This window comes from Hordeum vulgare, chromosome 3H (assembly GCF_904849725.1).
Source record: "Hordeum vulgare subsp. vulgare chromosome 3H, MorexV3_pseudomolecules_assembly, whole genome shotgun sequence".
Taxonomy (NCBI): domain Eukaryota; kingdom Viridiplantae; phylum Streptophyta; class Magnoliopsida; order Poales; family Poaceae; genus Hordeum; species Hordeum vulgare.
Genome location: NC_058520.1, coordinates 101858682 through 101877779, shown reverse-complemented (window position 1 = coordinate 101877779; position 19098 = coordinate 101858682).

Sequence of the window (19098 nt, the reverse complement as noted above, 5' to 3'; positions counted from 1 at the left end):
GTTGTATGTTGTTTTTCCTCTAGTGGTGTTATGTGAACGTCGATTACATAACCCTTCACCATTATTTGGGCCTAGAGGAAGGCATTGGGAAGTAATAAGTAGATGATGGGTTGCTAGAGTGACAGAAGCTTAAACCCTAGTTTATGTGTTGCTTCATAAGGGGCTGATTTGGATCCACTAGTTTAATGCTATGGTTAGACTGTGTCTTAATTCTTCTTTCGTAGTTGCGGATGCTTGTGAGAGGGGTTAATCATAAGTGGGATGTTTTTGCAAGTAAGGGCAGCACCCAAGCACCGGTCCACCCACATATCAAATTATCAAAGTAGCGAACGCGAATCATATGAACATGATGAAAACTAGCTTGACAGAAATTCCCATGTGTCCTCGGGAGCGCTTTACCTCCTATAAGAGTTTGTCCAGGCTTATCCCTTGCTACAAAAGGGATTGGGCCACTTTTCTGCACCTTTGTTACTATTGTTTCTTGCTACTTGCTACGAATCATCTTATCACACAACTATGTGTTACCGATAAATTCAGTGCTTGCAGAGAATACCTTGTCGAAAACCACTTGTCAGATCCTTTTGCTCCTCGTTTGGTTCGACACTCTTATTTATCGAAAGGACTACGATAGATCCCCTACAATTGTGGGTCATCAAGACTCTTTTCTGGCGCCGTTGCCGGGGAGTGAAGCGCCTTTGGTAAGTGGAATTTGGTAAGGAAACATTTATATAGTGTGCTGAAATTTATTGTCAAATGTCACTATGGAAACTAATCCTTTGAGGAGCTTGTTTGGGGTATGTTCACCTTGAACGGAAGCACAAGGAGTTGCTCCTCAACCTGCTGCACCTACTGAAAATACTCGTTATGAAATTCCTCCGGGTATGCTAGAGAAACTGTTGGCTAATCCTTTTACACGAGATGGAACATCACATCCCGACTTGCATCTAATCTATGTAGATGAAGTTTGTGGTTTATTTAAGCTTTCAGGTTTGCCTGAGGATGATGTCAAGAATAAGGTCTTTCCCTTATCTTTGGGGGATAAAGCATTGACAGGGCATAGGCTATGTGATGATACTGGATCATGGAACTACAACCGATTGAAATTGGAATTTCATCAAAAGTTTTATCCTATGCATTTGGTACATCGTGATCGGAATTATATTTATTATTTTGGCCTCGTGACAGAGAAAGTATCGCTCAAGCTTGGGGGAGGCTTAAATCAATGTTATATTCATGCCCCAACCATGAGCTCTCGAGAGAAATTATTATTCAGAACTTCTATGCTTGGCTTTCTCATGCTGATCGCACCATGCTTTACACTTCTTGTACCGGTTCTTTTATGAAGAGAGATATTGACTTCAAATGGAATTTATTGGAAAGAATTAAACGCAACTCTGAAGATTGGGAGCTTGATGAAGGTAAGGAGTCAGGTATGAATCTAAAGTTTGATTGCATTAAATCCTTTGTTGAAACAAATACTTTTTGTGATTTTAGCGCTAAATATGGACTTGACTCTGAGATAGTAGCATCATTGTGTGAATCAATTGCTGCTCATATTGATCTCCCTAAAGAGAAGTGGTTTAAATATCATCCTCTCTTTGAAGTCAATGTAGTTAAACCCAATCCAGTTGAAGAGAAAGTCATTGCTTATAATGATCCTATTGTTCCCAGTGCTTACATTGAGAAACCACATTTCCCTGTTAGGATAAAGGATCATTCTAAAGTTTCAACTGTGATACGTAGGGGCTACATTAGAACACCTACACCCCCTGAGCAAATTAGAGTTGAAACTAGCATTCTATTATCAAAGATCTCCTGTCCGACAATGTTGATGGCCATGATATTCACTTCTGTGAAGATACTGCTAGAATTGCTAAACCTCGCACTAGAGACAAACATAGGCATGTTGTTGGCACGCCTGTTGTTTCTGTTAAGATAGGAGATCATTGTTATCATGGTTTATGTGACGTGGGTGCTAGTGTTAGTGCAATACCTCAATCTTTATATGATAAAATTAAAGACGATATTGCACCTGCTGAGATGGAACCTATTGATGTCACTATTCAGCATGCCAATAGAGATACTATCTGCGCTTTGGGAATTGTTAGAGATGTTGAAGTCTTGTGTGGTAAAACTAAGTATCCTGCTGATTTTCTCGTTCTTGATACCACACAAGATAGCTTTTGTCCCATCATATTTGACAGACCTTTCCTCAATACTACCAATGCTCATATTGACTGTGAGAAGCAAACTGTCGCTGTTGGCTTTGAAGGTGTGTCACATGAGTTGAATTTCTCCAAGTTTGGTAGACAACCTCATGAAAAAGAGTTGCCTAGTAAGGATGAAATTATTGCCCTAGCTTCTATTGATGTGCCTCCTACTGATCCTTTAGAGCAATATTTGCTTGAGCATGAAAATTAAATGCATATGGATGAAAGGAATGAGATAGATAGAGTTATCTTTGAACAACATCCTATCCTTAAGAGTAATTTACGTGTTGAACTGCTTGGAGATCCACCCCCACCAAAGGGTGATCCTGTTCTGAGCTTAAACAGTTGCTTGATACTCTTAAGTATGCTTATCTTCAGGAAAAAGAGATATATCCTGTTATTATTAGTGCTAGCTTCTCAGAACATGAAGAAAAGAAATTATTGAAAACTCTGAGGAAGCACCGTGCTGCTATTGGATATACTCTTGATGATCTTAAGGGCATTAGTCCCACTCTATGCCAGCACAAAATGAAAACCGATCCTGATTCCAAACCAGTTGCCGATCATCAACGGAGATTAAATCCTAAGATGAAAGAGGTAGTAAGAAAAGAAATACTAAAGCTCCTGGAAGCAGGTATTATCTATCATGTTGCTCATAGTGATTGGGTAGGCCTAGTGCATTGCGTCCCTAAGAAGGAAGGTATTACCGTTGTCCCTAATGATAACGATGAATTGATCCCACAAAGGATTATTACTGGCTATTGGATGGTGATTGATTTTAGGAAATTGAATAAAGCCACTAGGAAAGATCATTACCCTTTGCCTTTTATCAACCAAATGCTAGAAACATTGTCTAAACACACACACTTCTGCTTTCTAGATGGTTATTCTGGTTTCTCCCAAATACCTGTTGCATAGTCTGATCAGGAGAAAACCACCTTCACCTGCCCTTTCGGTACCTTCGCTTATAGACGTATGCCTTTTGGATTATGTAATGCACCTGCTACCTTCAAAGATGTATGATGGCTATATTCTCTGGCTTTTGTGAAAAGATTGTTGAGGTTTTCATGGATGACTTCTCCGTTTATGGGTCTTCTTTTGATGATTGCCTCAGCAACCTTGATCGAGTCTTGTAGAGATGTAAAGATACCAATCTTGTCTTGAATTGGGAGAAGTGCCACTTTATGGTTAATGAAGGCATCGTCTTAGGACATAAAATTTCTGAAAGAGGTATTGAAGTCGATAAGGCTAAAGTTGATGCTATCGAAAAAATGCCATGTCCCACAGATATCAAGGGTATAAGAAGTTTCCTTGGTCATGTTGGTTTCTATAGAAGGTTCATTAAGGACTTTTCTAAGATTTCTAGGCCTCTTACCAATCTCTTGCAAAAGGATATTCCTTTTGTTTTTTTACGACGATTGTGAGGAAGCCTTCGAAATACTTAAGAAGGCCTTGATAACTACGCCTATTTTTCAACCACCTGATTGGAACTTACCTTTTGAAATCATGTGTGATGCTAGTGATTATGTTGTTGGCGCTATTCTAGGACAAAGAGTTGATAAAAAGTTGAATGTTATTCACTATGCTAGTAAAACTCTAGACAGTGCCCAAAGAAACTATGCTACTACTGAAAAGAAATTTTTAGCAGTCGTGATTGCATGTGAAAAGTTCAGATCTTACATAGTTGATGCTAAAGTCACTATTCACACTAATCACGCTGCTATTATGTTGGGAAACGTCGCATGGGAAACAAAAATTTTCCTACGCGCACGAAGACCAATCATGGTGATGTCCATCTACGAGAGGGGATGTGTGATCTACGTAGCCTTGTAGACCGTACAGCAGAAGTGTTAGTGAACGCAGTTGATGTAGTGGAACGTCCACACGTCCCTCGATCCGCCCTGCGAACCGTCCCGCGATCAGTCCCACGATCTAGTGCCGAACGGACGGCACCTCCGCGTTCAGCACACGTACATCTCGACGATGATCTCGGCCTTCTTGATCCAGAAAGAGAGACACAGAGGTAGAAGAGTTCTCCGGAAGCGAGACGGCGCTCCGGAGGTTGGGGATGATCTTATCTCGGCAGGGCTCCGCCCGAGCTCCGCAGAAACGCGATCTAGAGGTAAAACCGTGGAGATATGTGGTCGGGCTGCCGTGGCAAAGTTGTGTCAAATCAGCCCTAAAACCTCCGTATATATAGGGGGAAGAGGGGGAGCCTTGCCTTGGGGTCCAAGGACCCCCAAGGGGTTCAGCCGACCAAAGGGGGGAACCCTCCCCTTCCAAACCGAGTCCAACTTGGTTTGGAAGGAGTCCTTCCCCCTTTTCCCACCTCCTCTTTTTTTCTCTCTTTGATTTTCTTCCTATGGCGCATAGGGCCTTCTTGGGCTGTCCCACCAGCCCACTAAGGGCTGGTGCGCCAGCCCCAAGGCCTATGGGCTTCCCCGGGGTGGGTGCCCCCCCCCCCCCCCGGTGAACACTCGGAACCCATTCGTCATTCCCGGTACATTCCCGGTAACTCCGAAAACCTTCCGGTAATCAAATGAGGTCATCCTATATATCAATCTTTGTTTCCGGACCATTCCGGAAACCCTCGTGACGTCTATGATCTCATCCGGGACTCCGAACAACATTCGGTAACCAACCATATAACTCAAATACGCATAAAACAACGTCGAACCTTAAGTGTGCAGATCCTGCGGGTTCGAGAACTATGTTGACATGACCCGAGTGACTCCTCGGTCAATATCCAATAGCGGGACCTGGATGCCCATATTGGATCCTACATATTCTACGAAGATCTTATCGTTTGAACCTCAGTGCCAAGGATTCATTTAATCCCGTATGTCATTCCCTTTGTCCTTCGGTATGTTACTTGCCCGAGATTCGATCGTCAGTATCCGCATACCTATTTCAATCTCGTTTACCGGCAAGTCTCTTTACTCGTTCCGTAATACAAGATCTCTCAACTTACACTAAGTCACATTGCTTGCAAGGCTTGTGTGTGATGTTGTATTACCGAGTGGGCCCCGAGATACCTCTCCGTCACACGGAGTGACAAATCCCAGTCTCGATCCATACTAACTCAACGAACACCTTCGGAGATACGTGTAGAGCATCTTTATAGTCACCCAGTTACGTTGCAACATTTGATACACACAAAGCATTCCTCCGATGTCAGTGAGTTACATGATCTCATGGTCATAGGAACAAATACTTGACACGCAAAAAACGGTAGCAACAAAATGACACGATCAACATGCTACGTCTATAAGTTTGGGTCTAGTCCATCACATGATTCTCCTAATGATGTGATCCCGTTATCAAGTAACAACACTTGCCTATGGCCAGGAAATCTTGGCCATCTTTGATCAACGAGCTAGTCAACTAGAGGCTTACTAGGGACAATGTTTTGTCTATGTATCCACACAAGGATTGTGTTTCCAATCAATACAATTATAGCATGGATAATAAAAGATTATCATGAACTAAGAAATATAATAATAACTAATTTATTATTGCCTCTAGGGCATATTTCCAATAGTCTCCCACTTGCACTAGAGTCAATAATCTAGTTCACATCACCATGTGATTCCAACGAATCCAACACCCATATAGTTCTGGGGTCTGATCACGTCTTTCTCGTGAGAGAGGTTTTAGTCAACGGTTCTGAAACTTTCAGATCCGTGCGTTCTTTACAAATCTTTATGTCATCTTATAGATGCTGCTACTACGTCCTATTCGGAAATGCTCCAAATATCTACTCTACTATACGAATCCGTTTCACTACTCATAGTTATTCGGATTAGTGTCAAATCTTGCATCAACGTAACCCTTTACGACGAACTCTTTAACCACCTCCATAATCGAGAAAAATTCCTTAGTCTATTTAGTTACTAAGGATAACTTTGACCGCTGATCAGTGATTCAATCCTGGATCACTCTGTGTACCTCTTAACAGACTTGCTGCAATGCACACATCAGGTGCGGTACTCTGCATGGCATACTTTAGAGTCTACGGCTAAGGCATAGAAGACGACCTTCGTCTATTCTCTTTATTCTGCCGTGGTCGGGTTTTGAGTCTTACTCAAATTCACACCTTACAACGCAACCAAGAACTCCTTCTTTGCTGATCTATTTTGAATTCCTTCAAAAACTTGTCAAGGCATGCATCTTGTTGAAACTTCCATTAAGCGCTTTCGATCTATCTCCATAGATCTTTGATGCTCAACGTTCAAGTAGCTCAATCCAGGTATTCCTTTGAAAACTCCTTTCAAACAACCTTGTATGCTTTACAGAAATTCTACATTACTTCTGATCCACAATATGTCAACCACATATACTTATCAGAAATTCTATAGTGCTCCCACTCACTTCTTTGGAAATACAAGTTTCTCATAAACCTTGTACAAACCCAAAATCTTTGATCATCTCATCAAACTGTATATTTCAACTCCGAGATGCTTGCACCAGTCCATTTAAGGATCGCTGGAGCTTGCATACTTGCTAGTATCTTTAGGATCGACGAAACCTCATGGTTGTATCTCATACAATGTTTGCTCAAGGAAACCGTCGAGGAAACAATGTTTTGACATCCTACATGCAATATTTCATAAATAATGCAGCAACTACTAACATAATTCTAGAAGACTTTTAGCATCGCTACGAGTGAGAAAGTCTCATCATAGTCAACTGTTTGATCTTGTCGGAAACATTTTTGCGACAAGTCGAGCTTTTCTTAATAGTGACTTATCACTATCATCGTCTGTCTTCCTTTTAAAGATCCATCTTTACTCAATAGTCCTATGACCATCAAGTAGTTCTTCCAAAGTCTACACTTTGTTTTCATACATGGATCCTCTCTCGGATTTCATGGCTTCCAGCCATTTGTCGGAATCTGGGCCCACCATTGCTTTCTCCATAACTCGTAGGTTCACTGTTGCTCAATACCATGACCTCCAAGACAGGGTTACCGTACCACTCTGTAGTAGTACGCAACCTTGTCAACCTACGAGGCTTGTAGTAACTTGATCCGATGCTCGATGATCACCATCATCAGCTTTCACTTCAGTTGGTGTAGGCGCCACAGGAACAACTTCCTGCGCCCTGCTACACACTGGTCGAAGTGATGGTTCAATAACCTCATCAAGTGCTACCACCCTCCCACTCAATTCTTTCGAGAGAAACCTTTCCTCGAGAAAGGATCCGTTTCTAGAAACAAACACTTTGCTTTCGGATCTGAGATAGGAGATGTACCGAACTGTTTTGGATACCCTATGAAGATTTTGGGTTCGAGCTTATCATACTGAAACTTTTTCACATAAGTGTCAAAGCCCCAAACTTTCAAGAAACGACAGTTTAGATTTCTCTAAACCTCAGTCTATACGGTGTCATCTCAACGGAAATACGTGATGCCCTATTTAAAGTGAATGCGGTTCTCTCTAATGCTTAACCCATAAACGATAGTGGTATTTCGATAGACATCATAGCATGCACCATACCAAATAGTGTGTGGCTATGACGTTCAGACACATCATCACACTATAATGTTCTAGGTGGCATGAACTGCGAAACAATTTCCACATTGTCTTAACTGTGTACCAAAACTCGTAACTCAGATATTCATTTCTATGATCATATCGTAGATAGTTTATCCTCTTGTTACGACGAACTTCACTCTGAAACAGAATTGAACTTTTCAATATTTTAGACTTGTGATTCATTAAGTAAATACTTGTAACATCCCAAATTTTGGAATGTTAATAAAATTATTAGGATGATTGTTTGTTTGATTGAGTGGTTGGAACTTGAGTGAAATTTGAAACTTTTCAAAACTTTTTAATGAGAGGGAATAAAATGACTTTCCCCATCTCCGACGAATTCAAATTCAATCTTTTAAAAGCAATGAGAGAAGATGGCATGACTTCTTCAACTATAAAGAATTTGAATGGAGTTTGCATTTGAAATTCTTTCGACTTTTGCTTTTTGCATTTCTATTTTTCCTCACACGAGAAGTGCCGGGAAATAATCTCTTGCACGCAAGAGAGAGAGCGGAGGAACATGACCCTCAAACACGTGGGCATTTTGAAAGTTATTTGAACCCTAAAACTTAGAGGGTCATTTGAAAATTATTTGCAAAAGAAAAAGCCTTAGGGGATTTTTCTGAATTTTTTTTTTAAGTTTTTCATTTTGGTCGTGAAAAAATGCCCATCTTTTTGGGTTTTTTTTCTGAAAATTTTAATATATATATTACCCTATATTCCAAGGAATATTCCTTTCCCTTTTAATTGTTTTAATTCTCGTATTAATAAAAAATTGGAAAGTGAATTTTTATTTAGGAAAGACATCTTGGGCCATTAAGATTCGATCCGGCCCGATCCCCTACCGTCTTCCTCCTCTGGTCACTTTCCTTCGAGAGCTCGGTTGCTTTCCATGGCAAGGGACCGAATCCCCTTCTCCCGGATTCGCGAAATACTTTCCATCTCAGCTCCTCCCGCCACCCCTATAAGAAGCCCCACGTTCTCCTCGTTCCATTCCCGCTGGAATTGCCGCCTCTCCCCACCTCCTCCTCCCCCTGTGGACCTCGCCGGAGTCGGCCACAGGAGCTCGCCGGCGACCTTCCCCATCGCCCCTGCACCCCCTCCCCACCCCGCCGACTTTCCCCATCGCCCCTGCATCTCCTCCACCACCCCACCCCGTCGCCCTCCCCTGCATCCCTCCCCATCCCCACCGAGCTCCCTGCCAGGAGTTCCCCGCCAGGACGTTAGGAGCACCGGCAGCCCCTGACACCCCTTGCCCCTGCTCGACCAGGAGCCCCGTGGAACCTCGCCGCCACTCCCCTACGTCGCCCGCACCCCCCCCCCCCCCCCCGCTGCCGACCCCACCCCACCGGAGTTGCCCCCCCTCGCCGGAGTGCCTCCTCCTCGCCACTGCTTCTCTGTAGCACGAGGTAACCCCCTTTTGTTTTTTTTTCTTTCTTCTTCTTCCTTGTATTCTGTTTATTTAGCTCACCGTTAGATCTTGATCCTAAGGCCCCTAATAGATCACTTAATAGCCAAACCGTTTTCTTCTAATGTGCGGACGTTTGTTAGTTTAGCACCACAGCGCACAGGTCTAAGCCAACCAGAGATCGCCACGTGGCCCGTTCATTAGTTAGCTTTTATTCATTTTTTCTGTTTAATTCAAAAACAGAGAAAATTCCAATTTTGTTTGGCTCATAACTTTTGATCCACAACTCCAATGGAGTTGATTCTTTTTCCAGTAGATCACAAATTTTCTATAGTTTTTAAAAAAATATAATTTGTCTATGTTTGAAATTTTCCAATTTGAATTAGATCAGATTTAGTTTAAACCTTGTTTTGCCTATTCCAGGAGTTTAAAAATAGATTTTAATTTGATTACTTTTTCTACTGATCACTAGTGATCTTAGTTATCAGTGGTAAAAATTTCAGATTTGTTTGAGTATCTTAACTCAGTGTTTCTTGTGAAACAATTTCTGTTTCACCTCTTTTAGGATTACGGCTAATTCCTTTTCTATAATTATTTTTAAAATATTTTCTTTATTATTTCAGAAAGATTATTGTTTTGTTTATGTTAGTTAACAGTAGTTTTGCAACAAGTTTTGATTTTATTTTTATTTGTTATCATGAAATCAATTCTAGTTCCCTAGTAACTTGAAATTGGTTTCTCCACGGTTTCAAATGCTGTTTGGAAATACTTTTAAATAGTTTTGTGAAAAAATATACTTTATTTTATCTTAGTTAAACTTATATCTTAGTTCCTTGTTATTATTTTCTGTTGGACAAAAACCATTTAGTGTTTGATGTAGTAGAGGACTCCCTAGTCTTATTTGAAGTTTCCTTCGGATTCCTATTCGCTCTCTCTTTTGTTTTGATTGCTAGAATGATTGCTAGTATGAGTGCTTATGTGAATGATATGTTTGTTATATAGATTTCATCGGAGAGTGACGAGTAGTCTATCAAGTTATTTCTCGAGAAATTCTTCTTCGTCAACATCACCAGACAAGTCACTTTGATCATACTATTGCCTATATTTTATGCATCGTAGTTCTACCATCCTATGCCCAATTGCATGCTGAGTAGGTACTTGGAAATTTTAGTATAGATTGTATTATCATGTGGTAGGCACACAACAACCCCGATACTTGGCCCCGGGACGACAAATTTCATATTGCTATGCTTGAGTAGACGGGATTTCGGTTGAGTGCATAACACGAGTGATGCGAGGTTGATTAAATAATCAAGACCGGTTAAGACAAGATTTTCAAGACCTCATGACACAATGCAACTCTGGGTGAAGGACGGTTGATCGGCTCCCTGGAGAACCCAGTGGATGACCCGGGATGCTGGGGACGGCCATGACATCCTGCGGAAAGCTTCACCCAGGCTCAAAGAGACGGACGGATATTTTCAAGACCCAAGGCTTACCTGCACAGCCACAAGTCATTATGGGCTCTGGCTTGGTTGGACAACGCGGCGACTCTGGACAGGCGGTGCTAGCAGATGTGGAAGAACGGTAGGAATGGATGGGCACCGACAGGGATTCGGAGGGACCCGTTGAAAGACCATGTTTTGATCATCCGGTCTTCAAACAACCTGAAGTGCGAGGACATACACGGAGGCGATCAAATCTTGTGGGGAACGTGTGCAAAAATCTGCAGAGTACTCAAACCTAATCGATTAGCCGTGTCCACGTTCATGGACAACTTGAGCCAAAGGAACTGAAGTTATCTGAAATTCTCAACACAAATAATAATATTGATGTGGGTATTATTGACAACATGGGTACGAGAACTGGTTGGTGGAACCATCTCGTTAACAACCAACTATGTAGTAACATTTTGCTTTTAGCCCTCTCTTGATGTAGGAGAAAACTTGGTTTTCGCTAAAAACTTATAGCCCCACCTGCCATATATGCATATAGTATAGATGATTACTTTTCACCCCTCTCTTATGTGACTTGCCGGCATATTCAATATGCTGACCTACACGGCTGCAACGTCTTATGTTGCAGATATTTTTCTTCGACGAGTAAGAGTACGATTCAGGGATACGGTCTACACTCAACTTGTCGTTGGTGTTTATTGGGACTCCACTCCCTTGACTGCTTCCGCTGAAATATTTAGGGTATATATCAGTTTTACGCTATTTACATGTGATTGCACTTTGATATATACATTGATGTACTGTGTGTGCCAGCATACTGATCCAGGGATGGCACAGAAACACAGAGGCTTGACTCGTTTTGAGTCGGGTCGCTACAATACTCTAGTATCTACTCAAATCGTCATTGAAGTAAGAACATAATGATATCCACTGCATGCCTCAGCACCTATTGGACTGCATACATCAAAATGTATCACTTCCAACAAGTTACTATCTTATTTCATCTTAATGAAAACAAGGCCTTGCTCATGTGGTATGATTTGCATGTCACTAGTGATTCAGAATCAAGTGAGTATAAAGATCCATCAGCATGGAGCCTCTTCATGCAATTTATACCAACATGACTCAAGCGGCAGTGCCACAAGTAAGTGGTACTATCATCATTACCTCGTATCTTTTGGCACCAATATCATGAACATGTGTAACACTACGATCGAGATTCAATAAACCATTGAAGGTGATTATCCAAGAAAATAGAGTAACCATTATTCTCTTCAAATGAATAATCGTATTGCAATAAACACGATCCAATCATGTTCATGCTTAACGCAAGCACCAAATAACTATTATTTAGGTTTAACACCAATCCCGATGGTAGAGGGAGCGTGCGATGTTTGATCATATCAACCTTGGAAACACTTCCAACACGTATCGTCACCTCGCCTTTAGCTAGTCTCCGTTTATGCCGTAGCTTTCATTTCGTGTTACTAATCACTTAGCAACCGAACCGGTATCCAATACCCTCATGCTACTAGGACTACTAGTAAATTACACATCAACATCATGTATATCAAATATACTTGTTTCGACATTTGCCAGCCTTCTTATCTACCAAGTATCTAGAGTTGCTCCACCTCAGTGACTGTTCCCCTCATTAAAGAAGCACTTAGTCTCGGGTTTGGGTTTAATCTTGGGTCTCTTCATTAGTGCAGCAACTACTTTGTCGTTTCACGAAGTATCCCTTCTAGCCCTTGCCTTTCTTGAAACTTAGTGGTTTTACAAACCATCAACTATTGATGCTCCTTCTTGATTTCTACTTTCGCAGTGTCAAACATCGCGAATCGCTCAAGGGTCATTGTATCTATCCTTGATATGTTATAGTTCATCACGAAGCTCTCATAGCTTGGTGTCAGTGACTTTGGAGAACCATCACTATCTCATCTGGAAGATTAACTCCCACTTGATGCAAGTGATTGTCGTACTCAGACAATCTGAGCACACGCTCAACGATTGAGCTTTTATCCTTTACTTCGTGGATAAAGAATCTTGTCGGAGGTCTCATACCTCTTAACAAGGGCACAAGCATGAAATCAAAATTTCATCTCTTTAGAACATCTCTTATGTTCCGTGACGTTTTCAAAACGTTTTCGGCGCCTTGCTTCTAAGCCATTAAGTATTTTGCACTGAACTATCGTGTAGTCATCAGAAACGTGTATGTCGGATGTTCACAGCATCCACAGACAATGCTCGAGGTGCAACACACCAAGTGGTGCATTAAGGACATAAGCCTTCTGCCAGCAACGAGGACAATCCTTGATTTTACAGACTTAGTCTGCAAAGTTTGCTACTCTCAACTTTCAACTAAATTTTCTCTAGGAACATATAAAAACAGTAGAGTTATAGCGCAAGCTACATCATAATTCGCAAAGACCATTAGACTATGTTCATGACAATTAGTTCAGTTAATCATATTACTTAAGAACTCCCACTCAAAAAGTACATCTCTCTAGTCATTTGAATGGTACATGATCCAAATCCACTATCTCAAGTCCGATCATCACGTGAGTCGAGAATAGTTTTAGTGGTAAGCATCTCTATGCTAATCATATCAACTATACGATTCATGCTTGACCTTTCGGTCTCATGTGTTCCGAGGCCATGTCTGCACATGCTAGGCTCGTCAAGCTTAACCTGAGTGTTCTGCGTGTGCAACTGTTTTGCACCCATTGTATGTGAACGTTGAGTCTATCACACCCGATCATCACATGGTGTCTCGAAACGAAGAACTGTCGCAACGGTGCATAGTCGGGGAGAACACAACTTCGTCTTGAAATTTTAGTGAGAGATCACCTCATAATGCTACCGTCGTTCTAAGCAGGATAAGGTGCAAAAAGGATTAACATCGCATGCAATTCATAAGTGACATGATATGGCCATCATCATGCGCTTCTTGATCTCCAAGACCAAAGCACCGGCACGATCTTCTTGTCACCGGCGTCACACCATGATCTCCATCAACGTGTCGCCATCGGGGTTGTCGTGCTACTCATGCTATTACTACTAAAGCTACTTCCTAGCAATATAGTAAACACATCTGCAAGCATAAATGTTAGTTTAAAGACAACCCTATAGCTCCTGCCAGTTGCCGTACCATCGACGTGCAAGTCGATATTAACTATTACAACATGATCATCTCATACATCCAATATATCACATCACATCGTTGGCCATATCACATCACAAGCATACCCTGCAAAAACAAGTTAGACGTCCTCTAATTTTGTTGTTGCATGTTTTACGTGGTGACCATGGGTATCTAGTAGGATCGCATCTTACTTACGCAAACACCACAACGGAGATATATGAATTGCTATTTAACCTCATCCAAGGACCTCCTCGGTCAATTCCGATTCAACTAAAGTTGGAGCAACTGACACCCGCCAGTCATCTTTGAGCAACCGAGTTACTCGTAGCGATGAAACCAGTCTCTCATAAGCGTACGAGTAATGTCGGTCCGAGCCGCTTCGATCCAACAATACCGCGGAATCAAGAAAAGAATAAGGAGGGCAGCAAAATGCACATCACCGCCCACAAAAACTTTTGTGTTCTACTCGAGAAGACATCTACGCATGAACCTAGCTCTGATACCACTGTTCGGGAACGTCGCATGGGAAACAAAAAATTTCCTACGCGCACGAAGACCTATCATGGTCATGTCCATCTACGAGAGGGGATGTGTGGTCTACGTACCCTTGTAGACCATACAGCAGAAGCGTTAGTGAACGCGGTTGATGTAGTGGAACGTCCTCACGTCCCTCGATCCGCCCCGCGAACCGTCCCGCGATCAGTCCCACGATCTAGTGCCGAACGGACAGCACCTCCGCGTTCAGCACACGTACAGCTCGACGATGATCTCGGCCTTCTTGATCTAGCAAGAGAGACAGAGAGGTAGAAGAGTTCTCCGGCAGCGAGACGGCGCTCCAGAGGTTGGTGATGATCCTATCTCGGCAGGGCTCTGCCCGAGCTCTGCAGAAACACAATCTAGAGGTAAAACCGTGGAGATATGTGGTTGGGCTGCCGTGGCGAAGTTGTGTCAAATCAGCCCTAAAACCTCCGTATATATAGGAGGAAGAGGGGGAGCCTTGCCTTGGGGTCCAAGGACCCCCAAGGGGCTCGGCCGAGCCAAAGGGTGGAACCCTCCCCTTCCAAACCGAGTCCAACTAGGTTTGGAAGGAGGAGTCCTTCCCCCTTTTCCCACCTCCTCTTTTTTTTCTCTTTGATTTTCTTCCGATGGTGCATAGGGCCTTCTTGGGCTGTCCCACCAGCCCACTAAGGGCTGGTGCGCCACCCCAAGGCCTATGGGCTTCCCCGGGGTGGGTTGCCCCCCCCCCCCCCGGCGAACACCCGGAACCCATTCGTCATTCCCGGTACATTCCCGGTAACTCCGAAAACCTTCCGGTAATCAAATGAGGTCATCCTATATATCAATCTTCGTTTCCGGACCATTCCAGAAACCCTCGTGACGTCCATGATCTCATCCGGGACTGTGAACAACATTCGGTAACCAACCATATAACTCAAATACGCATAAAACAATGAAGAACCTTAAGTGTGCAGACCTTGCGGGTTCGAGAACTATGTAGACATGACCCGAGTGACTCCTCGGTCCGGAAACGATAAGATCTTGTGTGTGATGTTGTATTACTGAGTGGGCCCCGAGATACCTCTCCGTCACACGGAGTGACAAATCCCAGTCTCCATCCATACTAACTCAACGAACACCTTCGGAGATACCTGTAGAGCATCTTTATAGTCACCCAGTTACGTTGCGACGTTTGATACACACAAAGCATTCCTCCGGTGTCAGTGAGTTACATGATCTCATGGTCATAGGAACAAATACTTGACACGCAGAAAACAGTAGCAACAAAATGACATGATCAACATGCTACGTCTATAAGTTTGGGTCTAGTCCATCACATGATTCTCCTAATGATGTGATCCCGTTATCAAGTAACAACACTTGCCTATGGCCAGGAAACCTTGGCCATCTTTGATCAACGAGCTAGTCAACTAGAGGCTTACTAGGGATAGTGTTTTGTCTATGTATCCACACAAGTATTATGTTTCCAATCAATACAATTATAGCATGGATAATAAACGATTATCACGAACTAAGAAATATAATAATAAATAATTTATTATTGCCTCTAGGGCATATTTCCAACATATTAAGTATCTCATGGAAAAGAAAGATGCTAAACCTAGACTTATCAGATGGGTTCTCTTGCTACAAGAGTTTGATTTGCATGTTGTTGATAGGAAGGGTGCTGAAAACCCCGTAGCAGATAACTTGTCTAGGTTGGAGAATGTCCTTGATGACCCACAACCTATTGATGATAGCTTTCCTGATGAGCAATTGAATGTCATCAATGCTTCACGTAGTACATCGTGGTATGCTGATTATGAAAACTATATCGTTGCCAAATATATACCACCTAGTTTCACATACCAGCAAAAGAAGAAATTCTTCTTTGATTTGAGACATTACTTTTGGGATGATCCTCACATTTATAAGGAAGGAGTAGATGGTGTTATTAGACGTTGTGTACCTGAACATGAACAGGGACAAATCCTACAGAAGTGTCACTCCGAGGCTTACGGAGGACACCATGCGGGAGATAGAACTGCACACAAGGTATTGCAATCAGGTTTCTATTGGCCCACTCTCTTCAAGGATGCCCGTAAGTTTGTCTTGTCTTGTGACGAATGTCAAAGAATAGGTAATATCAGTAAACGTTAGGCAATGCCTATGAATTATTCACTTGTCATTGAACCATTTGATGTTTGGGGTTTTGATTATATGGGACCTTTTCAAAATCCAACGGGTATACTCATATCCTAGTTGTTGTTGATTACGTTACTAAGTGGGTAGAAGATATCCCAACTAGTAGTGCTGACCACAACACCTCTATCAGGATGCTTAAAGAAGTTATTTTACCTAGATTTGGAGTCCCTAGATATCTAATGACTGATGGTGGTTCACATTTTATTCATGGTGCTTTCCATAAAACGCTTGCTAAGTATGATGTCAACCATAGAATTGCATATCCCTATCATCCTCACTCCAGTGGTCAAGTAGAGCTAAGTAATAGAGAGATTAAACTAATTCTGCAAAAGACTCTTAATAGATCTAGAAAGAATTGGTCTAAGAAGCTCGATGATGCATTGTGGGCTTTTAGAACTGCTTATAAGAATCCCATGGGCATGTCTCCGTACAAAATGGTTTACAATAAAGCATGTCATTTACCTCTTGAGCTAGAGCATAAGGCTTATTGGGCAATCAAAGACCTCAACTTTGATTTCAAACTAGCGGGTGAGAAGAGGTTATTTGATATTTGCTCACTTGATGAATGGAGGACTCAGGCATATGAAAATGCCAAGTTGTTCAAAGAAAAGGTTAAGAGGTGGCATGATAAAAGGATACAAAAACGTGAGTTTAATGTAGGTGATTATGTCTTGCTATATAATTCTCGTTTAAGATTTTTTGCACGAAAGCTTCTCTCTAAATGGGAAGGTCCGTACATTGTTGAGGAAGTATATCGTTCGTGTGCCATCAAGATCAACAACATGGAAGGTAATTTTCCGAGAGGGGTAAATGGGCAAAGAATCAAGCATTATATCTCAGGTACTCCCATAAATGTTGAAAGCAATATTATCAATACCATAACTCCGGAAGAGTACATAAGGGATATTTATCAGCCTGTTTCAGACTCCGAAAACGAAGAGGTATGTGATTCGGTAAGTAAACCGACTCCAAAACTTTTCCGGTAGGAATTTTTCACCGTTTTGGAATTTTTAGAAAAATAGAAAAATTTAAAGTAGTCCGGAAAGCGCACGAGGAGGCGACAAGCCTGCCAAGCGCGGGCCACCCCCTGGTCGTGCCTGGGGGGCTTGTGACCACCTCGTGTGCCTCCCGGACTCCGTTTTCTTGTGGAGTACTCCTTCTGGTCGGGAAAAAATCATTATATATTCTCTCGAAAGGTCTGACCCTCGTATCACATAAATTTCCTCTGTTTTCGTTTCGAGTCTGTTTTCTGCCGTAGATTTAGAGCAAGATGTCGTCTCAGGAATCTGTAGGGGAGAGCGATCTCCCTCAAGTCTATGAAGAAGTAAATGCTGATCTGAAAAGAATGGAGGTCATGGAGGCCAAAGAAAGGCTACCTGAAGAGACTAAGGGCAAAATTAAGAAGGAGAATCTGGCGTTGGACGAAGGGCAATCGGTGTTCAACAAGGAAGGAGTTGAGGAAGAGGATTTTTTTCAACCCTATCTCCACCTTTTACCTCCATCCTTGATCGAACTCTTCAGGTTATGTGAAATAACTCGTGTTCGTAATACTTATCTCATTCGTGAAGTTGTTTTGCTAGAGAAACATATCACAGAGCTCCAAGGTATAAATCAAAGATTGATGGCCCTCTTGGAATCGAAAGACAAAACAACTCCACCACCATCACCTTCGAAGGAAGAAAACTAAGCACGGGTATGGGCAAACCCCTTGGCGTGTGCCTAGCTTGGGGGAGTTGCCCCGGTATCGTATCACCATCACATATTTTTCCTTTACCTTTTCTTAGTTTGTTCCTTTTTGGTTTTATCTTTCTCTAGTAGAATAGAAGTTCTTAGTGTTTTAGGCTTGAGTTTTGCTTTGTGACACCCCCGATGTATTCGAGTTCGTGAGTCATATAATAAAGAGTATTTTAGTTAAGGGCCTTGCTTCATGCCATGATCTAAGGAAAAGAATGATAAAAGAACAAAAGCATGAAAGATCATGTAATGATCTTATGGGAAGTGATGGCTTCACATATAAAAAGAATGTTGATTGAAACTTGTTGTGGGTGGACAAACGTAGACCTTGGTCATTGTTGCAATTAATAGGAAGTGATAAAGAAGGAGAGGTTCACATATAAATATATCATCTGGGACACCATCTATGATTGTGAACACTCATTAAACTATTACATGCTTAGAAGTAGATGTTGGACAAGGAAGACAACATAATGAATTATGCTTGCTTGGTTCCGAACAATGTTATATGACCTGAGATCCCTTGGCACATGACGATTGCTTCCACCTTATCTCAGCCAAACTTCCACACTAAGTAGAGATACTACTTGTGCATCCATAAACCTTCAACCCATTTTTGCCATGAGAGTCCACCATACCTACCCATGGATTGAATAAGATCCCTCAAGTAAGTTGTCATCGGTGCAAGCAATAAGAAATGCTCCCTAAATATGTATGATCTATTAGTGTGTGGAAAATAAGCTTTGTACGAACCTGTGATGAGGAAGACATAAAAGCGACAGACTGCATAATAAAGTTCTATATCACAGGAGGCAATATAAAGTGATGTTCCTTCACACTAAGAGGTCACACCTCCAAACCTCAAAAGCGCATGACAACCTTTGCTTCCCTCTGTGAAGGGCCT